The 14,228-nt window shown below is 41.8% G+C and overlaps 1 pseudogene; it reads left to right on the top strand.

Annotated features, from left to right (window-relative positions):
- The first annotated feature begins 10,576 nt into the window (after positions 1 to 10,576).
- On the top strand, positions 10,577 to 13,735 carry LOC113598548 (parafibromin-like; annotated as a pseudogene).
- Positions 13,736 to 14,228: the final 493 nt, after the last annotated feature.

Raw genomic sequence — 14,228 nt, 5'->3', positions numbered from 1 at the left:
TGTTTTAAAAAGTTCTAATTTAAACTAAAAGGGAGTGGCTCAGGGGTAAATATGGGGTAACTACTATGGGATATGGGAAGCCTTATTTGGTAAATAAGAACTTCAAGCTTCCTTTGTAGGATGTGGTTGTCTACATAAGTAGTTTTCAATTTTAGTATATGTGCTGCCGAAGCGAGCACCATAAGTAGTTTTCAAACTCATATATACATCAATCCATGAACTGTATTGAGAGGTTTGACGTGCACCATTTTGAACACATCCCTTTAGACATGATACTACACAGATATAACTATATCCCACAGCCCACAACACATAAACATATACACATGATCCAAGAACAGGGACATGATGACAACTTGAATTTCACTTCTCCACAGAGTTGATTTATATTGCCTGGTTATTGCTCTCAAGTACTGTGTTAGGCAGTGTAATAGACACAGAAAAAATACCTACTTGCTGTCCTCAAGAAGGTATCCTCTAGGAAATGAAGAGAGGCAAAAAAAAAAAAAGAAGAAAAAAAAGAAAGAGAAAGACAAATCAGAATATAATAAGGTAAATAATTTTGTCATAAAGGCATGGAGGGAAGTGCTGAAGAATTACCCGGAATGGAGGAATTCACTTTGCCTAGACTCAGGGAAGGCTTCACAGAAAAACTGGCACTTAAAGTAATAGGATTTTGCAAGTCAAGGTGCGGATAAGTCTGAAATTAATACATTCCAATAGTTCTAAAAAATCAACACTATAGAAACATGATCAAAAGTTTTCCTGAATACCAGTACACTGACCACATAAGACCTTCCTGCACTGTGAGCCACTTTCTGAGGTCCTGGGTTGTTTGTTGCTACAGTAGAGCCAGTTTTATCCTTTCTAATACAATCGTGTGATTGTCTTGTTGGGGCCATAGGGTCAGATCATGGTACATAAAGGTGGGGATACAGTTTCCTTGAAAAGAGCAGATGATCTCAGTGATTGGGCCAGAGATAAGAAAGAAGGATTTTGTAAGCAAGTTGGGAGAGGGAAAATGTTCCTTTCCACTGGGGTCTTTGGTCTAAGGCAGGGAGATTCCAGGGGCATTTCTGATGCTGGAAGTCATGTAAGGGGTGGTGAGTGTAACAGGCACAGAAGCTTCCATCTTGTCAGGAGAGACTGGGAAAGCCAGGAGATCCTATCAACAGGCTTGTGCCTGGTCAGCAATGTAGGCTTTCTTGGTGTTGCATTTCCCTTCCATTTTCCTTAAACCATCAATAAAGCCTTGCTTTGAGTAACAGCTTGGTTTCAGCTATGCTATGGGCATTTAGGGAAGGATGTGCCTTGTTTCCAACACACCAACATAGGAGGAAACAGTGCTCTTATCCCCGGAAGTTGCAGGCAAAGAACCACTGCCCAGCTGAGGACCAGAGAGCAGGGAGTAAGTCGAAGAGAACACATACAGAGCAGTAATTCATTTCATATGGTCCTTTCCTGTCTGAAGCACAAGTAAAACTAAGGTGGTAAGCACCAAAAATAGTCTCTGTCACTGGCCTACCTTCCCGATCTCAGTGAATTGCAAGAGGCAATTTCATGGTGCAAATGGAAATTTTCCACGAGGGTTACTCGGTAGGAAACATGTCATTCTGTCTTCCTTGTTATCAGCTCCTGTGCTGTATTTATGCTGCAGTAACAAACAGCCCAAGAATCTCAATGGCATAAAATAAGAAAGATTTGTTCCTTGTTTACCTAGGTGCTGAAAGCAGGTCAGCTTGTAGCCTCTGCTCAAAGTCATGTGCTTTCCAGGACTCAGGCTGAGGGGGTATCCACCTTCTAAAACATGGCCGGTCATTGTGGCAGAGGGAAAGAGAGCACAGAAAAGTGGGCACTGGCCTTAAAGCTTCCACCCTGAAGTGACATATGTCCCCTGGAAGTGACACATGTTACTTCTGCTTACCCAACGCAAGTCCCACACCCAGGGAAAGGCAGCAGGGTCAGAACACGGAGTTAGAGCCTGATGGTTCCCACATACTCCGCACCTTTCTCAGGAAATCCCTGGAGCACCTTGCTGAAGAGTGTGTTGTTTTAATTCAGCAAACAACAATCAGATTTTAAATGTACTGAGTAGGCTGTTATCTTTGCTGACAAGAGAAATTGTGTAAGGAGGGCTAGGTTCATAGAGAAGATGAAAAAAGGAGAGACAAAAGTGTAGTGAGGAGTAGATGACGAGTGACGTATAAGAAGAGGAGCAATAAGAGAAATGAAGGCGAGATGGTGCATCAAGACAGTGAGCACCCCCCGTTCTTCCCCTGACTGGCTTTGCTACAACCTTCTATTTCTCCAGTTCTCCACTGTGGTTCACTTTTTGAGGTCCTAACTAGTTCATCTGACGAAGAAAAACCCCTAAGAAAAAGGAAGCAGCAAGGAAGAGCAGGAGGGTGTGGGCAAATCCAAGACACATGATGAGTGTGGGCTACCAAAGAAGGATAAACTGAGGGGGGGAAGCCAGGGCAAAAAAGGAGCTAAAAAAACATGGTGGCCACCCATGTAGAGTGTACTTAAGCTGGAGAGATGCTGCGCAGGATGAAATGATACAATTTGTTATTGCGGCCCTTGAAATACCAGATATTTCCCTTGCTGCATTCCTCCTGATCATGTTTGCAAAGCTTGCACTCTTGAGATAGTGTGTGTGACCCCGGGAAGACGATTGCCGGCTGGGTATTGGTTATCTCAGAAGAAATACACTGGGCCCTTTGTGTCATGGCTTGAGGGCTGGCCTGCACTGAAATAGGGCCTGGCTGGTCACACTCCTAGGTCCAGCCTTTTCCTGCCCATCTTTAAACACGCTCTGTCCTCCCACTTCCACACAGCTGCGGTTTCAGAGAAGTTGAGCCTACTCGGTAAAGGTGGTATGACTGCATTCCAGAGAAAACCTTGCTTGTTCTGACCCATGAGAATTAGTTTTTTTCTTTCTTAAAGTTTAAAATTTTTGCAGCTCCACAAACCTGGTGCTAAAAATATCACTTCCATGTAACCAAAGCTGCTTTCAGTAGTGCTTTGCTCCTAGACGATCAGACCATCAGGCGTCTCGATTAAATGTCAGACTGTCTTTTCAATAAAAACCATGAAATCGTTTAGTCGAATCCACCGTGAGAGAGCTTCTGCATCCTCAAAGAGAGGATGTGTAATGCCCGGGAGGAGCAAGCTGCTTCCCAACGTGCTATTAAACCTTGAAATGGCAGTGGGTTTTGTTCCCCTCACAGCCTCTATTTATCATTTTTTCATGCCTTGATTGTGGAACTGTTTTTTTTTTTTTTTTTAATTTACGTGAAGTAGAAACAGTTTTCTACAGAGAATCCACTCACTGTGTGTTACTAAGCAAGAAAACTTTGAGCGCTGCAAGTGGCTCAAATTCCCTTTCAGTGTTCTGTTGCTCATCTCCTCTTTCTCTGAAATTAGCACTTCCCTTTTCTTCCTCCATCTACATTCCTCGGAAGCTGTCATATTTTACACAGGGTAACCGCAAACCTAATCAGTGCCTCCATGTGGAAAAAAAGTTGTGTGTGTGGGTGTTCATTCATAGATACAAAGAACAGATTGGCGATTGCCAGAAATGGAGGGTTGGGAGGTGAAATGAGTGAAGGGTGTCAAAGGCACACATTTCTAATTATAAAATAAATAAGTTGTGGAGCACCTGGGTGGCTCATCCGGTTGAGCATCTGACTCTTGATGTCGACCCAGGTCGTGATTCCAGGGTGGTGGGGTCAAGCCCCATGTTGGGCTCTACACTGAGTATGGAGCCTGCTTAAGATTCTTTCCCCATCTCTCTCTCTCTCTCTCTCTCTCTCTCTTTTTCTCTCTCCCTCTGCCCCTCTCCCCCACTTGTGTGCTCTGTAAGATAAAAAAATAATAAATAAATAAATAAATAAATAAATAACTGATGAGGATATAATATACAGCATGGTGACTATAGTTAATAATACTGTATTGTATATTTGAAAGTTGCTAAGAGAGTAGATCTTAAAAGTTCTTATCACAAGAAAGAATTATTGTCATAACTATGTATAGTGACAGAATTATTGGGGTGATCATTTCACAGTATTACAAATATAATATCATTACAACATCTGAAACTAGTATAATGTTATATGTCAATTATACCTCCATTTATAAAAGTGCTGAGCCCAGTGGATACCCAGCTTGGAAAAACCCATTGTCTGAAGGAAGCAAAGGGCATTTTTTCTTCTAGGATGATGCCTATCCCAGGCTACTGTCTTGGTGAGCAGAGAATGGGCTTCGTTTCAATCCCTACATGCCCCTTGGGTAGGCACCCTTGTAAAGCACACACACTGCCCAGCTGCACGTGTCAACTCTTACGGGTTCATTTATGATATGAATGGTCCACATGTGGCTTCTTATATATGCCAGACCAATCAGAGCCCTTCTGTGGAATTTTTTCCAACTAGACCGAATAGAGTCAGACTCTGTTGGTGAAAGTCAAAAGATGAATTTCATGAGGTATCAGTGACTGGGATTTCTACCATTTGAAAAAAAGCTATTGGTAGTAGGAAAGAATGATGCCAACATGCACAAAGAAATAAGAGAAAAAGAGGGCAAGCATTCAACCAGCCCTGAAGTTACTGTTTCCAGAAACGCCCGCGACCAGCAGCATCCTGCCCTTATCATGGGTGGGTGGTTTGGTTGTTCAGCCCTCCCTTGGATTCTATGAGTCAATAGACAACCCTTTTGCTTAACTTCTTTGAGCTGGGTTTGCATCATGGCAACTTAAGGGTCATGAAACAAATGCAACAGTACTGCAAAGAGCAGCCATATATCATGGCAGCCGATGCTTCCAAAGGTGGCTCTGTCTTGCAGAGATCAGTCTCTGACCAGCCATGGAGGAGGTAACTACAACCTAGACACAGAGAGGTGTGTGCTTGTTAAATGATTAAGAAGTGACAATTCCTTATTTCTATCTGGATGACCTTATGTAAGTCTTGGGACCTCTGTTTCTACATCTGTAAAAAGTGAATTTTAATAGTTTCTATTTCATAGATTTGTTGACAAGATTAAAGGTAACAACACGTGTAAGTATTTGGGATAGTGCCTGGCACTCGATAAATGTTAGATATGATTGTTATTCTTTTATTATTTCCAGTGTCAGAATGGTTCTTGACATAGGATAGGCACTAGTAAGAGTTGCAATGGATAGAAAACCTCATTTTAACCCTAACTCCACAGCTAACATTCTTTGACCTTAGGTAAGGTATTTTTTTGACCCCCAATCTCCTCATATATAAATGGGAAAAATAATATTTGTTTGCAGGTTAATTGAAAGATAACATGAAATAGTGTGTATGAACAAATTTTATAAATTCTAAACTCTACCCAACTATAAAAGATGAATGATTAGAAAGATGAATCTGTTTGTTTCTTTTCAAAGATGTTAAGATACCAGTATTTTAATAACTAAAAAAGAAGTGAGATTTTGAAAACTAACATTCATTTTAGATGCAATAGGTACTATATGTTCTAAAAATAGAAAGTTTTTGCTACATTAGAATCAATAAAACTATTTTTTTAATGTTTGTTTATTTATTTATTTAGAGAGGGAGAGAGGGAGCCAGCGAGGAAGGGGCAGAGAGAGAGAGAGGGAGAGAGAGAATCCCAAGCGGGCTCCACTCCCACTGCCAGAGCCCAAAGCAGAGCCCAACAGGGGGCTTGATCTCAGGACTGTGAGATCATGACCTGACCTGAAATCAAGAGTCAGACACTTAACTGACTGAGCCACCCAGGTACCCCTCAATAAAACTATTTTAATTTTCATTTGAAAAAAAATGTGTCCTTTAAACATTTGTCCTTTTCTTGAATTTGCCCACATGCAAAAATCTTGCTTTCCCTTCATGAGACACTGTTGGAGAAATTTGAAGATATTCCAAGCTCAGCCTGGGAAAATAGCAATTTTAAAATTACAAGTCAAATTTTGACATGATGTTTAAAACATTAGCCTGCATACAACAAAAGAAGCTTCAAATCATACCATCTGTTTGTTGTTGTTGTTGTTGTTGTTGTTTTTTGCACACTGGTATTTGATAAGTGGAGATTTAAAAAATAAAAGTGAATACAATCATCTCTGGACTGTTTCAGTGAAAGAGCAGCCTGACCAAAAAAAAAAAAAAAATCTATTGCTTTTATAGCAAGTTTGCAGAAGATGTTCAGCAGAATAAATTCAAGTTAAAGAATAAAATTGTGTGACAAAAAATTTTGAGAATAGACAAGTTGAACACAGCACTACAACATCCCATTTCTCTTTTAATTTAGAACATCACCATCTGTTTCCATCACACACCTCTCCCCTCTTAACCTGAACATTTGCAAGGAAGGAACTATAAGGTGGAAGGGACTAGAGAAAGCCCGGGTTTCTGACTTAGCCATTTTCGAGCATGGTCACAGATTTGCTCAGAGTAGCTCCTTGGTGATGTGGTTCCAAGGTTGTGGCAGACACTATTGACTGCCTTCCAGCAACACTTTCCTTTGCTTCCTTGCTAACAAAATCTCAATTTGTTCCAGTTCTCCATATGCCTAGCCCTAGGGAAAACTTGTGATTGGTCTGTCAACTCCTTGCTACTACAGGTGGTGGAAATGACCCAGCTCCGGCCAATGTGCTATAAGAGAAGTCTGCTGGGGAGCTTTGAGACAGTCTCCCATCAGATAAAGGGGGAAAGGCCCATGAGGACAACCCTTCTGTCTTTGAACACTTAGGTGAAGATAAGATGCTTGGAGCTGCTGCAGACCTTTGGGAAGGTATGATGGGAAGACAAGTCCATCAGAGACACTGACTCAGTGGCTTAGCCATGTTGAGCTGCTGACCCACTCCGGAAACTCACATCTCTGGACTTCTTGTTACATGGGTAATTAAATGACTTTATTGGATAAAATGCTGTTAGGTGTTTTGTTACTTGTAAGGAAAATCGCCCTAACTGATAATAGGGTCTTCCACACAAAAAAATTTCACCCCCTGCTTTTCCTCCCTTCTGCCCCATAATATCCACACAAATACTAAGCTGTGCATTTAGAAGCAAAGAATGTCAGAATTGAAAGGTACTCTACATCTCCAATTAACATGATAAAGTAAGAAGTTCAGAAGTGATTCCCCTTGTTTAAAGAGTTGAGCCATGATAGGGCAAATGCCTTAGGGAAAGGAGAAACATACCTAAATCACCTGAACTTTGGTGTGAGTCACAGTTTCAAAATGATTTCCAAGGAGTAGATTTGTCTGTGAACAGAGAATATTAAACACTAGGAAAGTGTGAGGAGATTATCTTTAAGAAACAGAATCTGGAGACTTCAAGATCAATGTCTTCTTCAATTTTTGTATGGCCAGACCTTAAGAAAGTTTTTCCACGTGTGAGATGAAGAATGCATTTTTCCAAGTTGCTTTCCAGAAATATACAATGAGAATTTCCGCCAGAAGGCATGAGGGCTCTGGCCTCACCACACCCGTGGTGTGCTAGACCCCTATCTGGTCCTTAGCAACACAGAGGTTATTAAGTTCATATAACCCTTTGAAAGAGGTTTTAAACAAACAAACAAACAGCTAAAATAAATACTACTAGGAGCATCAGAGACCAGTTTCCAAAGCTGCAAACACTTCTAAACTCGTGCAATCCAATTCTACAATAGCCCTGTAGATGCAACCCGACCAATCTAGTCATGAGTTGTTGGCTTATAAGATTTTCCTTGAGAAAAAAAAAAAAAAAGAGGTTAGAGTAGGAGAGAGCCAAAGCATAAGAGACTCTTAAAAACTGACAACAAACTGAGGGTTGATGGGGGGTGGGAGGGAGGGGAGGGTGAGTGATGGGTATTGAGGAGGGCACCTTTTGGGATGAGCACTGGGTGTTGTATGCAAACCAATTTGACAATAAATTTCATATATTGAAAAAAATTTTTAAAAATAAAAAAAATGAATAAACAATAAGATTTTCCTTGAAATTTTGAGAATTCTTTCTTCCATTTTTTTCCTCAAACTTTTATGAAAACAGAGATTATTTTGATCAGAGAGAATATATTCTTTTTTTTTTTCAACGTTTATTTATTTTTGGGACAGAGAGAGACAGAGCATGAACGGGGGAGGGGCAGAGAGAGAGGGAGACACAGAATCGGAAACAAGCTCCAGGCTCTGAGCCATCAGCCCAGAGACCGACGCGGGGCTCGAACTCACGGACCGCGAGATCGTGACCTGGCTGAAGTCGGACGCTTAACCGACTGAGCCACCCAGGCGCCCCGAGAATATATTCTTTTAACTTAATTATAAAAACAGTACATGTTTACATGCATGCCTGTCCTCTACAGTGCACATCCCTAGCTCTGTTTAACAAGGTACGCAGATCATAGTAGGTGCTCAGTAAATATGTGTGGCATATGCCTGAAGAAATGCAGAAAATTTACAAAAAGCATAGAAACAGAACTTTAGAGAAACTCCTTATTCTATACATTTATTTGTAGACAGTCAATTCTTGTTCCACAAATATGTGGGGTTTTTTTCATGTTTTTACTTGTCTTTGAAGAGAGAGAGCATGAGTGAAGGAGGGGCAGAGAGAGGGCAAGGACAGAGGATCAGAAGCAGGCTCTGTGCTGACAGCAGCGAGAGACTGATGTAGGGCTTGAACTCACAAACTGTGAGATTGTGACCAGAGCCAGAGCTGGTCACTCAACCGACTGAGCCACCCAGGTGCCCCCACAAACATTTTTTCTCCGTATATTTTAAATTGTCTTATTTCTTTTTTCAATAAAGGGAAATCCTATTATAGTTGTTGTTTTCTGAAAATGCTGGGCTTTCTGGAAAATTTCAACTGTACTATCCTCTACTATTATAAGGAACAGAAGGAATGTAAACTGCTCCCACAAGCTTACACATGTGATGGAGACAAATCTAAGTTTTCTGTCTGCCACTATAAGTTTCCCCACTCTACTAGGTAGGTCAGTCAAGACATTTGGTAGAGCTTTATAGTTCAACTAGAACCATTTCAAAAGCTGATGTAACCAGAGTAAGTAAATAATAAATGTTCTCCTTCATTTGCTGTTACATGGGGTAAACGGAAGTCATAGCATATTTACTTTGCTCACTTGAAGAGTGATTTATGCACTGATGTTAGCAACCTTGTTTCAGGGGCTGATAGCATTATACATGCAGCTCAGGAAGTAAATGAGGAGCCTGTCATTGAAACTCCCCAAAACTGTCCTCATTAGCAACATGAGTTAGCAAATACGATATTGATGCTGCTGTACCAATTCCAGCTTGGGCACACGCTATTCTAGTCCATCGTCTCCTGCAGACCCTCTGTGTGGTCAGGGCAGAAACACTAGGAAGAAATCATTTAGAATTTAATTTTAAGATTCTTTGGGCAGACCATTATAAAATTTTATTGCAGCCATCAACAGGGAGCCACAAAGGGATACAACAGGACTTGAGTTCAAATTACGGTCCATTTCTGATCATGTATGCCCACATTACTTGCACAGTGGATTGTCCTTACCCTTGGCAAAATTGTCCTGGAAAAAACAGGAAAATAAGGATAGTTTGTCTTAAGTTCCAGTTTCCCCATCTAGCATTCATTCAACAAATATGTATCCTTTTAGGTGAGGGGGACCCTGCAGACCACAAAGCAGACTGCCTGTGCTCAGGGGTCTTTGTTTGTTAGGCAGGTACCATAAACAAATCAATAAGAAATACATACTATGATACTGAATAACCATAAATGCTACAATGAAAAATAAAGGAGGGTGAGGGGATGAGGGTGATATTTCAGATAGGGTTCTCAAGGGGAGAGGTGACTCTGAGCGGGAAAGCAGATAAACTGAGGAAGTAGCTGCCTAGAGGAAGCGTTCCAGGCTAAGGGAACAGCAAGAACAAAGGACCTGAGGCAGGTCCTCAGTTGGCATATAAGAACCAGCAAAGAAGCAGTGTGATAAGCAGAGTGAGCCAGGGGTCAGGTCTGTGAACTAGGTTCAGAGAGATAGCCAGGGACACAATCATGCAGGGCTTGGAGGTCCCAGAGAAAACTCTGGGTTGGTTCTAAATGCCAGTGATGTGACTGGAGGGTTATTGCAAGACAGTGACACGATCCAATGTGCCTTTTAAAAGAATGCTCTGGGTGCAGTTTGGAGACTAGATGGAGGTGTGGGGTGCAAGGAGGAGGAGGAGGCTGAAACTAGAAATAGGAAAACCAGTTAGGGGATTATTACAGAAATCTTCCAGAGACAGGATTTCTGGTTGGGTTAGATATGGAGTGGAAATGAAAGAGAAAAATGCAGAATGACTGGTTAAAAGCCTCACCAACTGAGTAGTACTATCAGTAAAGAAAAAAAAAAACAGGGGGCCAATTTTGAACATAAGTGTGAAACTGTAAGAAAATCCCTCTTGATGGGGATGCGTATTGTAGATGTGCACACTGGACCCAGCTATTACCAAAAAAAGACATTAAGGGTGGAAAGGCCCAGTTAAGATGATCTCATATGCCCTTATGAGGCCTTATAGTGTGGGGTCCTCAGAGATTTGAGGGGCCGATGCCACATTTGCTATCAGAGATGGCAGAGAGGTGGGGGACACATGTACCCACCATCGTACAACAGCACAGCACCCAGAAAGGAGATTGTTGTGAAGGAAGACAAAGTGACTGTCAGGCATTCTAGTAACCCCAGAACATCTAGATCAGTTACGTAGTCTGGGAGACCAGAAAGGAAGGCAAACCAGAGAACATCGCACGCTGGATTCTACCTTATTCGTACTGAACAATGTGTGCTTTTCGCATCCTACTGTTGATGCCCTACTGAGGCTACTGAAACCATTGCTGTGGTTAGAGGCCCTGACTGAGGAGATGTTCTCGGATAACTCACGGTGAAACATTAACTTCAGCAAGGATGGACAGAAGGGCACCCCTAGAAATAGGTCCTCAGGGATGTGCTCATGTTAAAATGAGGGGATGTTGTAGGAGGAGCAAAGAAACCATGAACTGAAGATGAAGAATGTGTGGACCTTGATAAAGAGAGATTGGCTGCTGGTTTGGAGGGGCCAAAAGGAGGGATTGTACAAGCTGAACAGATCAGTCTTTGTCTGAAGCTGTGTCAGTGGGAAAAAAAATTGCTGCAAAGTTAAGGCTAAGAAAAGATCTGTAATCGAGATTGATGTAGATGATGATACGACTGCTCTGGGGGGATGTTGAGGTAACTATGGCCCAAGATATATCATCAGCAGAATTGGGGGTAGGATCAGAAATACAGTAAACTGTTTCCAAGAATACTTTTGCAATTCTTCAATCTGTAAAGGCTAGAGAAGAATGAAATATACCTGATCCCAAATATAGTATCTGTAGATCCCGTGTTGTATACCAAATAGCCTGTCCCAGCTGCCTATAACAGATATGACCAGGAGACGTTCAAAGGAAAAGAAGAAATGGAAGTCTTCCAAAATGATGTTATGGTACCTACCAGGGAAGGCCACTGAAATCTGTAACAGAGGAAGACGCATCTGCCCATAAGACCCAGACTCCTGAACACAGCCAGTTCTGAGACAGTTTCTCAAATCAGGCTTCCACCAAACGAGACAAAAGAATCTTTAGCACCCGTGATCATAAATTAAGCACCTACTACCTCTTTAAACACCATGCTTAATGCAAAAGACCTTCTACAGTCTCTGAATTTGTCACATCAGGTGAAAAGGAAAACAAGGCTGCCAATGAGAAAATGAAACTATGATTCCAAGTAGAAAAGAGCAGATGCAGCCAGAGGGCTGAGTTCCTTATAGAGTAGCAGTTCACTTAAGTGAACTCTTAAGCAGCCGGCCCCTTAAGCACATGCCTCAAGAGTTGGGGGCACCAGGTTGTACCATTTGTCATACAGGGTCCTGTCTGGCAGTCCAAAGATTGGCCATGGCTTTTGCCTGACGGATCACCAGTTGAAATATTTGTCAAATTTAAAGAATTTTGTCTCAACTATGATGAAATTTGTCTAGATCTAAATGTCCAGCAATAGAATGAAACAGTGTTAGAACTCAGTTATCACAGTGGCACCTGGATGGCTCAGCCGGTTAAGCATCTGACTTCAGCTCAGGTCATGAACTCTGTGAACCACATCTGTGGTTCATGAGTTCAAGCTCCATGTCTGGCTCTGTGCTAACAGCTCAGAGCCTGGAACCTGCTTTGGATTTTGTGTCTCCCTCTGTCTCTGTTCCTCCCCGTTTGCACTCTGTCTCTCTCCCTCTCAAAAATAAAGATTTAAAAAAACTTAAAAAAAAAGAACTCAGTTATCACAAAATTTCTTTGGATAGATCAGTTTTCTTAGAGTTCTAAGAAACATTGATAGCTACATGGTAAAACATACAGCCCACTTGAGATTCTGAATTTTCTCCTGTTTCTGGAATTTGGATCAAGACACATGGACATATCTTGACCTAAAGGCTGAGTGAGGCTCAAGCTTTATGAATTTACCAAAACTTACAAATGAAGGTCACAGATTGATCTTTTAACAAGACTTTATTTAATGCTTTGAGGAGAACCCTGATTAATATACTTATGTTCTTTGGTTTTTATCTTTTCCTGTGGTGTCCTCCCAACTCCTGCATTTCTTCTCTATTTCTTCATCTGCCAGAAGGCCCTCCTCTCCCTCCCATTCCTGTGTTCAGGGAGCGACATATAGCAGAACCCCCTGCCACACTTCCAGCTATGTGATGCTACTGCTAATCGAAGTGCAGGTTGAAAAACAAGATATTATTTGTTATTTCTCATTGTAAGTTTTGTAATTACCACGACTGCTGTTTAGAATACGTTGGAATTACCACTAGTCTGAAGCCCAACCTCTGAACGATGTGTGTCTAATCACAGAATGGAGTGGCAGTGTTGTAAATGTCACCCCACTCTACTGCTCTGATATATGCCCTCATTAAAGTTGAGGAGAAGAAATTTAAATACCGGGGTTGAGCTCCTGAGCAATCATGCCATTTCTGTTGATCACCTAATGAAAATTTATGGCATTTAACAGCGAAGAGATAAGTTTACATGGGGATGCTAGCTTCTACAGCCATGCTAACCCCATTTCCAGAAAAGGCCTTCCACCACACTTGCCCTTACAGTGTGTTTTAAGATTCTCCTAATTGCAGAAAGCACTGTAGGACCGAGGAGAGGTTGGGCACTTTAGTTCTGCAATTTTATTACCAATGATACACATAAAATTTAGATACTGGTAAGCATCATGAGAGCCCTGAAAGTTGAAACGTAGAGGCCAAAGTAAAGGCAAACTTTGCTTGATCTGTTTTAGACTATGCCTATACTATTTTCCTAGGGTCCCACAGATGTGATGTTTAATAACAACTATTAAAAAAGCAAATATGGAGTATAAATATGAGCATAGAAACAGCCACACAGTGAAAACCCATTAACACCTTAAAAAGAAGCAGAGAGAGACATGTATCACATATTTGAAGTGGGTGAGAATTATGTCATCCCCAGAATCCAATTTGTGAGAGGAAATAAATATTCCCAGGAAGCCACAGCAACTCTTTCTGGTGGGGTGATTGTGGACTGCAACAGCACCCACTGCCTGTGCTGCGCATCACTTGGCCTTTCTGGTTTGGCGTGGGCCCGTGGGACAGGGGGTGCAGGTGGCTGACGCCACACTGCTCTTGTTTATGCTCTTTGTTCAATAGACTGGGTCTGTGGTCTCCTTCTCGGCTGAATCTGTAGAAGTGTGGCAAGCCAACCTGGTAGTGTTGTAAGTGGCCGCGCTGCCCCTTAGTGACTGTTTGCTTCAAGGAAAGCCTGACCAACAATAGATGAAGAAAAGGAGAATGTTCAGGGCGCCTGGGTGGCTCAGTCACTTGAGCATCTGACTCTTGATTTCGTCTCTGGTCGTGATCTCACAGTTTGTTGAGTTCAAGCCCTGAGTTCGGGTCTTCACTGAGTGCAGAGCCTGCTTGGGATTCTCTTTCTCTCCCTCTCTCTCTGCCCCTCCTATTCTCTCTGTCTTTCTCTTTCTTTCAAAAGAATAGAAAAGAAAAGAAAAGAAAAGAGAAGAAAAGAAAAGAAAAGTTTATTTTCCTCCGCTGGACATAGGCAACTGCCATGTTAAGTCAGCAACATGTCTGTGCAAAAATTCTTCAGTCTTCTTGGCCAAAGGATGGCTGCTGTGGTTCTAGGCATCACATCTGATTTCAAGGCAGGTTGAAGCAGTGAAAGCAGATCAACTATCTGCCTGGTTTTATTTTTTCA

Source organism: Acinonyx jubatus, chromosome B2 (assembly GCF_027475565.1).
Source record: "Acinonyx jubatus isolate Ajub_Pintada_27869175 chromosome B2, VMU_Ajub_asm_v1.0, whole genome shotgun sequence".
Classification (NCBI taxonomy): Eukaryota; Metazoa; Chordata; class Mammalia; order Carnivora; family Felidae; genus Acinonyx; species Acinonyx jubatus.
The sequence above is the reverse complement of the archived record's forward strand: the minus strand, read 5'-3'. Positions and strand labels throughout refer to the sequence as shown.